We start from the raw sequence: 12,115 nt of genomic DNA on the forward strand, positions 1-12,115 counted from the left end.
GCAGACCGATTACGGAATTTACTGTTTCCAGAGTGCATCCACAGACATTACCTCATTTGCTACCCACCACAATCCTGTGAGTTATCATCAGTGCGCGCAAGGAAATTGAGGCCCAAGAACCCTCCCTGTGCTGGGCCCTGGGTTGGGCTCTAGGAGTACACAGAGGTGAAGCACCTACCCACCTTAGGCCCCTTCAAAGAGCTGACTCAACGCCATGGGCCAGTTTCATTAACTCAGCCTTTTTATCAATCTAAATATGCTCTGTTTAGAAGGTTGCTCTTCATCCTGGGAAACTGACCTTCCCTCATCTTGGGTGCTACAATATCTTTTCTTAAACAATGGCAGTAATAGGAGATTGGACATTGCCTTTCTTATTTGAAAACAACGACCATTTGGCAATCCTCTGTTGGACTTCCTGATTTGTGACTCACTGCTCTCACTGACGTGACTAAGTAAACGGGCACTCACACAGGGAGGGGCAGAGTGACCGACCACAAGCGGGGCCATTTTTCCTAGCTTCTGTCTCTTTTGTGCCCCAGAGCCGCTGGACCAAGTGTCACTGACAACACTTCCTCTCCCCTCGTGTCACGGGATGTGGTATCTGTGGTGCCACCGACTGATAGCGCGGCCGCCCAGCACCAAGCGCCACCCAGCAGGGCCTGACCTCTGATTAGACTGGCTAACGCCTTCAGATTCCATCGGATTCCCAAGGTGACTCAATTAGACGCAGGTAAATAAAAGTGGATTAAGGCACATTAAAAGAAAGAGAAAGACAAAAGGCAAGACCTGGGTGCCACAGAAAAGGTTGACATCAGTGTGGTCATACAAGCCCTAAGTGTCGTCACAGGAAATTCAAATATGAAGAACTGGAAACTCTCTACTTACAGAGTCATCCTCAGCGAAAGCTGAGCAAGGCCAAGGCCATGTCAGGTTCAGAACTTGGAAATGGTCGAGTGATTTGGAGAATGTGGGAAACACCCCCCGGAGAGCAGCAGAAATGCTATTCCCAGAGGCCGGTCTGGAGAAGACCGTTCCCAGAGGCACAGGTGTGACAGCTGGTCTTCCTGCAGTGGGAGAAGAGACGGGTGGGGCATCCAACGAAGCAACAGGGGCAGGAAGTCCCAGGGTGAGGGGCAGGCTCCTAAGGGCAAGGGCACACGGAGCCCGCCTGGGTGCAGGACGTAGGAAGAGGCAGAGAGAGGTGCTGACGTGTGTATTGGGAAGGCTGGAGCCTTTGCTGGAGACCGAAGAAAACACGGCAGGCTTTCCCTGGCGGTTCCAGCACAGGAGGCCTGGGAAGGGCCCAAGGTGCAGGGCCCAACAACCTCCAGTGTTTCCTACTCTCCCTCCAGGGGGGGACCTTTAGGAGAAGCCCTCCACCTCCTTGGCCTCTTCCCAAGCTCAGAGCTGCAGGATATAGAAAAGAAAAGCTCTTGCCCCGCGAAAGATCCATAAAATGCTGGAAGATCTTCATGCAAAGCTGCTGCCCAAATAAGACTGGTTTTAGCATCCTTAGAAACAAACAAACAAACAAAAAAGGGGTATTTAAAATAGACAGCCTTTATAAAAATGATGGGGAAGCTCTTTCCACACTGCCAAGAAATACTAAGTGAAGAAAAGCAGGGTTCCCAATAATAGGCTACCGTGTGTATAAAAGGGAAGGGGTATCCATAACGAATCTGCTAACAGATGTAAAAATACCCTGGCTGTGCGGAGGACGAGAAAATCAGTAACACTGTTGCCTCTAAGGAACAACAACAAAAAAACTAGGTGGCAGGACCTGGAAGACACAGACACAGTTACTGTCTAACCTTTTGTGCTTTTTGAATGTTTTCTTTCATGTAAAATGTATTATCTATTTAAAAATTTATTTTGGAATTAAAAACATTAAAAATGTTTACTACGTAAAATGCAAACAAAATAGCCTTTATGCAGGAAACCAAACACACTTGTTAATCTGGACAGCTGTGTCGCTGGCACACACCAGATGCTCAGTTTGCTGAAGTTAATGGACCTCCACTGAACGGAAACAAAAGAAGAACAGAACCAGGCAAATCCAATGGCCTCGAGGTTCCACTTCTGTAACGAGCTCTTTACCTGCACACTACTGGACTGCGGAAGACCAGAGGACGGGTCCTTGTGCGGCAAGGCCCGCGCCCACCTGGGTCCAGAGCACAAGCTTCCAAGGCAACGACAGGTCTGGCCTCCTGACCATGCCAGCCATTTTACAAACGGAAAACATTTAACACAAAAACATGATGCCCTGGAACCAAGACAACAAAAAACAAATGTGCAGAGATGAAAATGATCCCGCACTGTGCTAGAAGTCGGAATAGTGGAAGCAGTAGGTCATAGCAGAGTTCTGCCACATGGAACTCCATTACATTGGAAGTCTGTCTTTGCTACGGCTTTTCAAAGAGCCAGGCGTTAGGCAAACAATAAGACAGACTCTGACCCTGTCTTCCATAGGACCACAGAAATGTTTCATGTTCTGGACAAGGGCAATGGGGAAACCTCTACTCCTTGTGGGCACCGCCAGAGATTACCAGGAGGAAGGTGCGAGAGGAGAATTAAAGAATAACAGTAAACGAGAAGCCCTTTCACCAGGTCGTTATGAGAAAAGAGAGCGAGAGAGAGAGAGAAAGGGACCCATTATTAATATACAAACAATGGAAACAAGGCAATTGTTCTAAGATGGCTGAGCTCCAGAGTGTCCTAAACAAAAAAACCAAAACTCAGAATGCACTCTTATGCAGGTGCCAATCAATGAACGGCCATACTCTTTGGTTTATTCTAGAAAACATGAAAAAACAAAGAAGGAATCACCAAAGGTGCCTAGGTTCCGGCAAAAAATAAAGGTGACAGGCACCTCTCATTAAAAGAGAATTGGCCGGCACACAGAGTAGGCAGTTGTCAAAGCTGCGAAGGCGACAAAGGAAATGAAGGTGAAAGAAAGTAAAAAGGAAAGGGAGGGAATTTCCCCACCTAAAACCAGAGCTAAAGACTGCTGTTCCCTGGCACATGCCATCTGGTTTATTTCAAGCTCGAGAAATGAACAGAAAAAAACACCGAAAATCCGGTGAACAAGCTGGATCGCCAGCAAGAATCAGTCACACACTTGTGTTTCTGCCTGGCGAGGCCGGCACTGCTGGGGCTCCTCCTGCTCGAATGACTAAGTAACCGGCTTAAATGCATTTGACACATGATCCCCGAACTTCCGAAAAGCACTTAAGACAGTGGCTCATGAAATCTTAATCTAAAAATGTTCATCCATTTATAATCAAGCTGCATCACACTGACAACTGGGAAGGAGGGCCGAGCAGAGGGAAGAGATATTTGAAAGACTGCAAGGAAGCAGGTATCATCCAGGACTGTCACTTTGTGGGATTCCCCCACCCGCCTTTTTAAAGAGAATAAAACAGATCTGGAGTCTAAAAAGAGTGTAGTCACAAGGAGAATAATAACAGGGAAAAATGAATGCCCTATTTCAATAAAAGACAGAAAAATAAATACAAGGCAAGGTGACTTGGAAAACCCCACTGACGTCTGTGCTACAATAAAATCTGAATATATATAATGAATTGTAGGGAAGCAGGCAGGGAAAAAAATAAGCTCCTGATAGAAAATACTGGGTGGTAGCTGTAATAAAAAACTGTATGAAAGGACAACAGAACATTCTACAGTGGTAGAAATCTACAGTGGTTACTGTGTGTCAGACATGGCTGAAATGCTTCAAATATGGCAACTCACACACTCCTCAAAACAGCCCTGTAAGGAGCATTATTACTTCTGTTTCAGAGGTGAGCAAACAGAGGCATGGAGGGGTTAAGCAACTTGCCCAAGGTTACGGCTAGAAAGAAGCAGAGCAAGGGTTCAAATCCAGAACTATGCACCGAAACTATGGCACCAAAATTTATGCTCCTGACCTCTCTGGTCTCCCCTAGAATTTAAATACCAAGAGTGAGATAATTAGGCTGGGAGTGAAACACATGTCATTACCTTGATGGATCCAGGATCGATATATCATCCTTCACTCACTGCTCTGTGACAACCAGTCAGCCCTGGGACCTCCCCTGGCCTTAATTTCTTCTAAAACGCCTCAAGTCTCTGCTGCACATGGACTGATCTGCTTCCTGACTGGTTACTCAAAGGTTAACTCATCCTAAAACAGGCAGCAGTGGTATTAGGGTTCCCTGCCTCTTGACCTTCAAAAGATTATTGTGTTCTGTCTTTTCAGGCACGTGACAGGGTAGTCAAGCGGCACTGTATGGTTTCTCTTTTGGACATAATGTGGTTGTAGCAAAATGGCCCTCAAAAAGCTCTAGGCAGGAGCACATTTACTCTGCCAAACCTACAGTTTCCCCAGCCCCCTCTCACAAGCCTGTTCTTGGAACCGGAGTCAAATCCAGTTAATGGAATGTACACGAAACTGGCAAGCTGAATGAGAGAAAGTGGAAGATTAACACAGGCAGTCCACGATTCAAAATAAGGAGCACCCGATGGTTAAATATCTTCTTGGTATAGTCCATTCTCTTTTCTAACACCCACCCTTGAGAGTTGAGACTACACAATCTGTTGTGGGTGAATGTAACACCCAGTCCCAAACTGAGGTACTCCAATAAGTATCCTCAAATTAGACATTAAAGGTCACCCAGAATGCGTCTGAGTGGAGAAAGGCCTTACAGGTGGATTATGCAGTCCTCCCTTGGAGTCCTTTCTAAGTATCCCTGAAAGGTGGCTGTAATCTGGCCTCTGCCTGGACACTTCCAAGGTCGAGGCACTGGACAGCTCTCTTTGTGAGGAACACGAAGCGCCCAGAGCAGTGCCTGAGTAGAGAGAGCTCAGTAAGGACGCCTCCAAGTGGGTCAAAAGCTGTCTTCCTACAACTCGAACTCATCAGTCCTGGGTGCACCCACGGAGCCCAGAAACGCAGAGGACCCTTGGATATCCGCGGGTATAATCGGGCACTGTGGCCCCCTCCTTCAAGGTGCGGATCCCAGACCGGGCCAGCAGGCACCCCCCATCCCAGAGGTCCCAAGAATGAGCATGGATGGAGGTTTGGTCGGCAGATTGGCCACAGTCGGATATGTGCCCAACCTCGGTACCTGAGGCAGGAGGGGACAAAGGACTTTCAGGAACTCATATTCTAAACGCTGCGGTCCCAGCTGCCTCCCTCCCTGCCACTTTGCAAACTGGACCTTGGGACCCCCACCCCCCCCACCCACAGTGCCAGATGACAGGCCCGGAAGATCCCCAGCAAGAGCGATGGGCCGAGCCACGATGACTGAGCCACGATGGCCCGACGGATCCGGATCAGAGGCGCGATCCCGGCTTAGTGGAGCTCGCTTGGCTATGGCTTTACCTGTGCGAGGGTGACTACAGAGCCCAGCTCACCCCCCGTTGGGGTCCTACAGCTCCGCGGCTGCCGGTGGCGCTCATGGAAATGCAGCCGGAACCCCTGGCCAGTGCAGCTCCCGCGGCTACCCGCCCCGCCCAAGCAACTGCTGCCACGCCCCTGACAACCGCTTCTGCCACGCCCCTTAACCACAGGAACCTGCTTGTTCATTGGGCAGCCCAGCCGCTGCTCTTCAAGCCCCGAACTTTCAGCACACCCAGAGGATAACCCATTGGCCGGAGGAGCTGCTCCTCAGCGTAAGGTGGAGCCTTAGCAAAGACAATTGGTTACTTTTGACGTCTTTGGCCCGTGGGCCAAGACCTTATTGGACAAGGCCCGCCTGGGGGGTGGGCAAAGGGAAGAGGACTAAGAGATCGGTTGTATTTGATGTTGCTGGGGTCGGAGGCCGAGAGGGAGGCAATTGGGGTCTCTAGCAGGTTTGGGAGGGCGGTGTAAGGTCTGGTGTCGTCAGGGCTGGGAGGAGGGAAGCCAGCTAAAGTTTACCTGCGGGATCTGATGGCTTGAAGCCGAATGACGGACTCGCCTGTAGCCCAGGACACTGGGGGTGGAATTAGGTGTCTGGCCGGGAGAGAGAAGAGGGAGGAAAGTGACCAAACCGCAAGGATAGGAAAGGATGTGGAGACAACGGCCTCTGGCCCCTTCCTGCCGGGGAGCTAGGAAAGACTAATGGGGACGTGCCGGGCAATGTGGACCTCAATTAATTGTTCCACTGTCCATTCAGCCCTTAAGACGACCCTCGCTCGGTTGGAGGCAGCCCAAAAGAATGTAGCCTTTGTTGTCAGACCTCGAATTGAGCCCGCCGTTGGCACACACAGGTTGCTGAGCAAGTCACTTTAACCTTATAAATGCACTCAGATTTCTTCATTTGGCAACCGGGAGTAACAATAGCAGTTAATAAGATGAAGTAACTCTACACAATTACAGTGCCGGCTCTCAGGAGGCATCCAGTCAAGACTGGTTCCATACCCACTCACTCACCCCCATAGGTCTGTGGAACCAGGCCCAGTACTAAAATGCTATGAGCCTGAAACTGCTTTTGCAATGGCATGTGCTTTACCAAGAATAGAACACTTGACTGACTTGAAATGCAACCCCTTTAGAGCACACAGGGCCATCCTACCAGAGCACAACAGGGCTGGAAAAGATGGGAGGAGCAATTTAGCCAGAGAAGGGAAGTGGTATTTGTCACAATGTTAAATTTTTGCCAATATATCTTAGAATTATGACCAAAAACAGAGCTTCCTTTATCCTGTTCAGCCATTCAAGTGTCTAATGGCTCAAGTTTCATGGAACGTGACCAAGTAACCCTTTAAAGGCCCATCAGCACTGAACCAGAAACCACTGCCCAAAATCCGTCTGCCAGGGACTCCTGAAGCCCATTACCCATTCTGAAGGTGTGGACGTCCCAGAGGGTGAACAGGAACGGCCTCTGAGGCCTGAATTTAGCCCCAAACCCTTTAGGTCTGCCTTTGAGAGAACCCACACCCATGGTGCAAGGAGGAGGAAAAAGAATCCTTTGCCATTGCTCTATTTTTTAATTCAGTTGTCATGTTTAGCAAAAAGAAAAAAGTTCACCTCAGCATTTATTTATTCCATCTTGGAAACAAAAAAATCCAGGCCTCACTAGCAAAAAATTTAAGTGAGGGACCCTATAGTTCTGACTCTCTGTGTTAAAAGTTTGGGCTTCCAGAAAAGAGCTTTAGCTTTGCTACTAGTTGAAAGTGTGTCTGTGTGCTTGGTTCTACTCCACCGTTTTTCAGTTCTTGTGTCTTTAAATATCTGTTTGGTGGATGTACATGTCTGCACGGCTGCTAGGGAAACAGGCCTTGCCCAATTCAGGACTGCCCCTGCCTGGGTTTGGTGAAGGAGAATGTGGTGTCTTGTTAGGTACTGAAAGGCATGAAATGGCTCCCAAGACGGGGGAAGATTCCGGCAGCTTGATTCAAAGCCGCAGAAAGCAGCTGTGAGGAGTGAATTGCAGATGGACTTACCATTGTGCAGACTGATTTTTTTCCCCCAGGTCAGGAACATAGGTTCAGCCAAGATTTTCAGTCCATCCAGCTCATGAATTCTAAAACACGAGCGAGTCACAAAGGCTGAAAAAGAAGCACAGGATGAGCCCGAGCAAAGGAGGAAGAAGGACACGTGCATCTTCTCCTTTGCAGCTCTACTGGCTCCAGTAATGATCCATCACCACCTGCAAGACTTCAGACTGCTTTCTTATTTGTCTCTGGCAGCTGTTTCCTCCCCTCTGCTTTGGCTCTTGCCACATTCAGTGGAATCATATTATTTCATTCTATAAAACATTTCTGTGGGAGGCCATTTAGGAGACAGAATGGACTCATTTTTGCCTTCAAGTTTACTGAGGCTTGGTATGGGATAACTAGTAGTTAGGACGAGGCTATGAAGGGCTTTTCTGAAAGCCCCTGAGTGCCCTGTTATAAAGAGAATGAAGGGCTCCACCAAAGTGGAACCGGCTCTGAACTCTCCTGGGGCCTCTCAGCAGGATTTCCTAACCCTTGAGAAAGCCCTTGAAGTCCCCTGGAGGAGAGTAGGCAGCTGTTGCCGCAGCAGGTAGTGCGCTCTGTTTATTCTCTTCGTGCAAAATCAGTGATTCCCTTAGTTCGTGGTCACTTGTCCATATCCTGAGGGGATGGGCAACCAGCTTTGGAGCCTTCGCTGCTGGGGCTTGAACCCTGGCTCCGCCCTTCCTGGACTTGTGACCTTGGGCAAGTACCTCACCTCTCTGTGTCCCGCCTTCTTCTCTAAAATCCCAAGGACAGGAACTGTGCTTCCCTCATGGGGTGCTGTGAGGAGCAAATGAGTTCAAGTGCATCAGAGAGAGCCTGGCACACACTTAGCTCTTAATAAATGTTCGCCATAGTTATTCCAGGAACCCATTTCAGAGTCTTTCTCTAAGGCACTAACTCACTTTCTAAGTTCTGTTACCAGAAGTTGTGATCACAGGATTCAAGATTTGTTTTCATATATGCTTTCTTTTTAGAACTAGTTTGATTCACAGCAAAACTGGACACAAAATTCCTATCCACCCATGCCACCCCCCCCCACATCACATGGAGGACTTTTTACTAAGAACACCTACCACCCGATGAGATACATTTTCCTTCAGAATGTCCTCATCACAAGAGGGTCCCGAGGACTGAGTTCAGATTTTTAAGACTAGACCTCATTCACTTAACCCCCATGAGGGAAATGGGAAAGGACGAGGCTGAGACAACAGTACGCAAAGCTGAGGCCCGGAGGTTCATGAAATCCCCAGAAGGCCAGACATGGCACAGGCTCTAAGAAATCCACAACTGTCACTGTATCGCCACACCCAGTGCTGCCTCTGTGCATCTAGCAGTGAGTTCAGAATGGCTGATGACTAGGCCTCCAGGCCGGCCAGCTTCCAATTGATACTGGAGACAAAGTTTGGAAGTTCCAAGTCCCAGCATGCAATAGTTCTACAGGGACAAACTGATGAAATTCAAAGGTTTGGATCCTTCTGTTATTGGAAAAGGCTCCTGCTGGCTATTCAACACGGTGATGAATAATGACCTCAGTCTGTGATTTGGGCTGCTTCCTTACACCTATGTGTGAAGTTGTCTATAATAAAAATCATAGGGTGCTTTTATGCCCAGGACAATCTTGGTTTATGCCTATTGCCTTGGCAACTTTTTAATAGCGCCCTGTTTCATTCTCACATAGTCTCAGAGTTTGGATGGTAAAATATGAGTTATATGGTAATACTTATACTAAGATGCACAGGGCCCAGCAATGCAAATGCTTATGAGACAGACAGACAGGCAGACACACACACACACACACGTGCTAAAAAGCTGTTCCAGTCTTATAATCACATACACACAGAGTCAGACGGGTGGCTGGCTAAGGGTGACTTCTTAGTCACCATGCATTCCTCTTCCTGACATCATCTTTAATTACAGTGATAAGAATTGAGTTCTTCATGCTATTAACTCAAAAGGAGTCAATAAAACTTGTCATTAAATAAGGGCATCAAATACCCTCTATAACTTCACGTTGTTGGAGCTATTTTAAAGCTGTTTAAAATCATCATACCACAGATCCCTGTATTGTTTTACCATACATTTGAGTTAATTAACAGGAAACTAAATGTTTTTACCGAGCAAGATGTATAGTACTAGAGAGGTAGACAGAACCATAAAGTTAAGTCCCATCCCCATACAGGACAAAGGGCACATACTTTGAGAGATAACTAAAAGGACTGAACATTAAGCAATAGAGAGCAGTCAATGATATGAACAATTATTCAGAGGTGGGAACAACTTTTTCTGACTTAGATTATTGGGACTGACGTGGGGGTGGGGTGTGTGGCATTCCAGGTGGTGAGGACACCAGAAACACGGGTCTTTAAGTGGAAGAGCACAGCCGGTGTGTGCAGAGCTGAGCCCAAGTGCAGAATCAGTGGGCAAGAAGATGGAAAGGCAGACAGGGCCGGTGATGGCGGCCGGTTATTGCCTTCACCTGAGCATTTGGCTACTCCAGCACAGTGCAGGGCAGGCTCCAGGCATCGGCATATCACCTTCATCACCCCAGCCTTATCTTCTTACTGCCCGCTTAATCCAGTCCTGTGGTATTTAATGACAGAGGTACGTTCTGAGAAACAGGTGATTTAGGCAATGACATCCCTGCACGGTCATCGCAGCGTGGACACACACAAACCTAGACGGCACAGCCTGCTCCACCCCTAGGCTCCGTGATACAGCCCATCGCTCCCCTGCCACAAGCCTGTGCAATGTATTACTGTGCTGAATACTGTACATAATGGTGGCACACAGTGTTTGTGTCTCTAAACATAAGTGTTAAAAAGGTTGAGTAAAAACACAGTATAAAAGGCGAACAATGCTACACCTCTACAGGGCATTTGTTATAAATGGAGGTATAAGACTACCTGACTTCAAATTATACTACAGAGCTACGATAATCAGAACAGCGTAGTTTTAGCAGCAAAACAGATGCACAGACCAATGGAATAGGATTGACAGCCCAGAAATAAAATCACATGTGTATGAGCAAATATTTTTTTTAGATTTTTATTTATTTATTTATCTTTAGAGGAGAAGGGAAGGAAAGAAGGAGAGAAATATCAATGTATGATTGCCTTTCATACGTCCCCTGCTGGGAACTGGCCTGCAACCCAGGCATGTGCCCTGACCGGGAATGGAACCATGATCCTTTGGTTCACAGGCCCACGTTCAATCCACTGAGCTACACCAACCAGGGCAGCAAATAGTTTTTGACAAAGGAGTCAAAACATACAATGGAGAAAAACAAGTCTCTGCAATAAACAGTGCTAGGAAAATTGGAAAGCCACAAGCAAAGAATGAAACTAGACTACTTACTGTTTGTCCCCATGTACAAAAATTAACTCAAAAGATATCAAAGACCTAAATATAACACCTGAAATAAAGTACACAAGAGAAAACATCAGTATGAAACTTATGGACCTTGGTTGTGGGTGAGGACGTCAACTGGCCTCTTTCTGAATGCCCTGGAGTGTGGGCATCAGTGGTCCAGGCCCGGGGCTCAAGGAGACTGAGGAGGTATGACCTGGAATTGCAGAGAAGGGAGCCACGGAAGGGGAGTGTGATGGGAGGTACCGGATGGAAGAGAAAATTTCCACTTGATGTTTCCATCTCCTTGCCACGTCCCCAGAGCAGCTTGGCAGAGCTATCTGAGTGCCCGATCCCTAGTCTTCATGAATTTTTCATTTCAGGCAAAGAGCTCTTATCTCTCACTGGGTTGCTTCAGGAGCTAGCTTTCCCATCAGCTGGAGCCTGGGCAGATGAAGAGTTGCATTTAAGGCTGGAATTATCTGTCCCTTGAGAGAGAAAGGGCACTCTGCACTCTTGAGAGGACAGCTCCTATCTCCACGCCTCCTTACTGCAGACCTCGAATGGTCACATGCACATTGGGTTGCTGTTTTTATTGAGATATTGTTAAGGGTGCTGAGAGAAAGACTTGGCCACTGTGATCTTGCCTGCAGGTAAATTCTTCCCTGGTGCTAATCACTGGACATGAGTGGGGTACACAGCAGAAAAGAGGACCTAGTGCTGGGGGTCCTAGTGCTTGGGTGCCTGGTGGTCAGGAAAAGGGCTGTGAGCTGCAGGCTTGAGTTTTAACCAGGGTTCAGTTGAGTTGAGACCTAGCAAGCTTGAGTTTTAACTTATGGTGTCCTGAGTCTATTTTCTTTTGGTTATTCTTCAGCTTTTAGGGCTGTCTTGGAAAGTTCAGGCTGGGTTTACAGCTTAGCAGAATGGCAGCGATCAATGCCATCAGTGAAGAGGGAGCAGTGCCACCCTGAGGCCAGAGTGGGAATAGCAGCAGGGATCAGCAATCCTGAGGGGGCCTGCCTCTGAGAGCCTGAGGCACCAGACAGGCCCCCTCCCTGATTCCACCGCAGCACCAACCTAAGTTTCTACTTTTTATTTTCTCCATGTGTGTGTGTCTGTGTCCAAATTCCCTCTTTTTATAAGAACATCAGTTAGCCATGGCTGCTGTGGCTCAGTGGGTTGAGCAGGGCCTGCGAACCAAAGGGTCAGGACACATGCCAGGGTTGCGGGCCAGGTCCCCAGTTGGGAGTGCACAGGAGGAAGCCACACACTGATATTCTCTCCCTCCCTCCCTCTCTTTCTCTCTGGAAATAAATAAATAAAA

General features: G+C 47.9%; 1 protein-coding gene across 2 annotated transcripts in view; it reads right to left on the bottom strand.

Moving 5' to 3' along the window:
* Positions 1-5,483, bottom strand: part of ABHD2 (abhydrolase domain containing 2, acylglycerol lipase) — a 60,994-nt gene extending 55,511 nt beyond the window's left edge. Inside the window, exons 1-2 of one of the 2 annotated variants that reach the window (XM_053658858.1) lie at positions 5,363-5,483; positions 886-1,064 (exon numbers count right to left, since the gene is read on the bottom strand). The gene's annotated coding sequence lies outside the window, so the exon portion shown is untranslated. The remainder of the gene's footprint in view (positions 1-885; positions 1,065-5,362) is intronic. The other variant, XM_037145040.2, reaches the window with a different exon arrangement.
* Positions 5,484-12,115: the final 6,632 nt, after the last annotated feature.

The sequence above is a fragment of the Artibeus jamaicensis genome, unplaced genomic scaffold (assembly GCF_021234435.1).
Source record: "Artibeus jamaicensis isolate MK-2021 breed Jamaican fruit bat unplaced genomic scaffold, CSHL_Jam_final scaffold_612, whole genome shotgun sequence".
NCBI classification, from domain to species: Eukaryota; Metazoa; Chordata; class Mammalia; order Chiroptera; family Phyllostomidae; genus Artibeus; species Artibeus jamaicensis.